The sequence below is a fragment of the Propithecus coquereli genome, unplaced genomic scaffold (assembly GCF_000956105.1).
Source record: "Propithecus coquereli isolate 6110/MARCELLA unplaced genomic scaffold, Pcoq_1.0 Scaffold180, whole genome shotgun sequence".
NCBI classification, from domain to species: domain Eukaryota; kingdom Metazoa; phylum Chordata; class Mammalia; order Primates; family Indriidae; genus Propithecus; species Propithecus coquereli.
The window spans coordinates 449,427-451,385 of record NW_012142746.1 but is presented as its reverse complement, the minus strand read 5'-3'; positions in this window follow the sequence as shown (position 1 = coordinate 451,385).

The window sequence follows — 1,959 nt, the reverse complement described above, 5'->3', positions numbered from 1 at the left end:
ATATTGGTCTTTATGAAAACAAAGAGCACTTGTTTTGTTTTGTTTTGTTTGGAGAAGAAGGTAGGTGATCAGATTTGTGTTTTGAAAAGATCCCACCGGTTTGGGCAGAAGATGGGTTGAAGCTGGACCATAGCTTTTCAGGAGACTAGATCGAAGGCAATTATTACTGTAGTCCTGGTGGGAGGTGATGGGGACTTGGCCTTGGTGACCGTGACAAGTGGAAAATAAGAGATGGAGTCAAGGGATATAGAGGATAACTGGACTCGGAGGTAGACTGGAGATGGGAGGATGGAAAAGGACAGGGATGTGTCAAGGGCGATTTAGGATTCTTGTGTGAGTAGCAGCATGGATAATGGTGTCATTTCCCGTGGTGGGGAACGCTGGCAGAAAAACATATCTCAGGGGGTGGGGGATGAGAAAAGCGTGAATTTGGTTTTGGACAAGTCAAGGTTAATGTGACTTCGTGACACTCAAATGAATATATCAGTCCATTAATTTATTCAACAAATACTTACTGAGCCCTTAAAATATTTCAGGCACTATTCTAGGATTTTTCCTTCACGGAGTTTACATGATAGCTCACCCCTTGCCTCTGTGTAGAACCCCGCCCACCTGTCCTAGCCAGACAAAAATCCACTTAGTAATAAGCTCATTCTGAGAGCTGACTACATATGAGACATTGAGCTGAGTGCTCTCTCGATTGGGAGATTCTATTTCTTACCTTCACTTACTGCCTTGCCAAAGTAACCTGACCTGGTGCCCTCCCTGACGTTACTCAAAAACCAGCCTGGATTATGCTGGGTGAGAACACTGTCATGGCGGCTATCTCCATTTATCCGGACATTGCAGTAAAACTGTTGACGTCGGAAGCAGAAGAAATATGTTTCCTGTCTTCTCATCTATTCAGCTGATGGTCTGACCTACAGAAGCATTTCTCTTGCAAATATTCAGGCCTTAAGATTCAAGAACTTTGAGGAGCTGATGAAGAAAGCCCTGAGGATCCTTAAGCAGAGGCACCAGAGAAACAGAATCTTCGGGAGGAAGGAAACGCAGACTCCAACTAACCAGTCCTTCCCAAAATGAATTCCATGGAACGTTGGTTCCTAAAGATACTCAGAAATAAAATGATACTATGATTCAAAAAGTTGGAGAAGTATTTCATGCTTTATTGCCCTCTTAGAATTTTATGATTGAATAGGAGTGGTGAAAGGGAGGAAAAAATGGCAGGTGTGGTGGCTCATTCCTGTAATCCCAGTGCTTTGGGAGGCTGAGGTAGGAGGGTGGCTTGAGGCCAGGAGTTCAGGACCAGCCTGGGCAACATAGCTAGACCCCATCCCTACAAAAAATAAAAAATAAAATTAGCCAGTCATGGTGGCACCAACCTGTAGTCCCAGCTACTCGGGAGGGTGATGCAGGAGGATCAGCTGAGCCCAGGAGATCAAGGCTGCAGTGATACAGTGAGCTATGATCATACCACTGCAATCCAGCCTGGGTGACAGAATTAGACCCTAAAAAAAAAAAAAGTACTTCATGATATACATTAGGACATTAAAGGATTTGAAAAGTCCCACAGCAAAGGAATCTGTTTATATTCTGTGGAACATGTGTTCCCAAACTTATTTGATCAGCCAACCCTTTTTCTCATAACAACATGCCTGGGATTATATTCTGTTAAATATATTCACTGATATAATGGTTATAAAAATGGCCATTATTTCTTTTTATCTACTCTATGCTATATACATCTCATCATCTCATTTATTCTCAAACAGCCTGATATTATTATTATATAACACTATATATGTGTATGTGAAAATAAATAATTCAAACTTAAAGCTGCTAGAACTTTAAATTATTCTGAGCCCTGAGAGGAATGTGGCTACGCAGCCTGTGTCACACAGCATACAACTGCAACTTTTGCTTCTCTGATTATAGATTAACTCTGACAACCCAAAATAA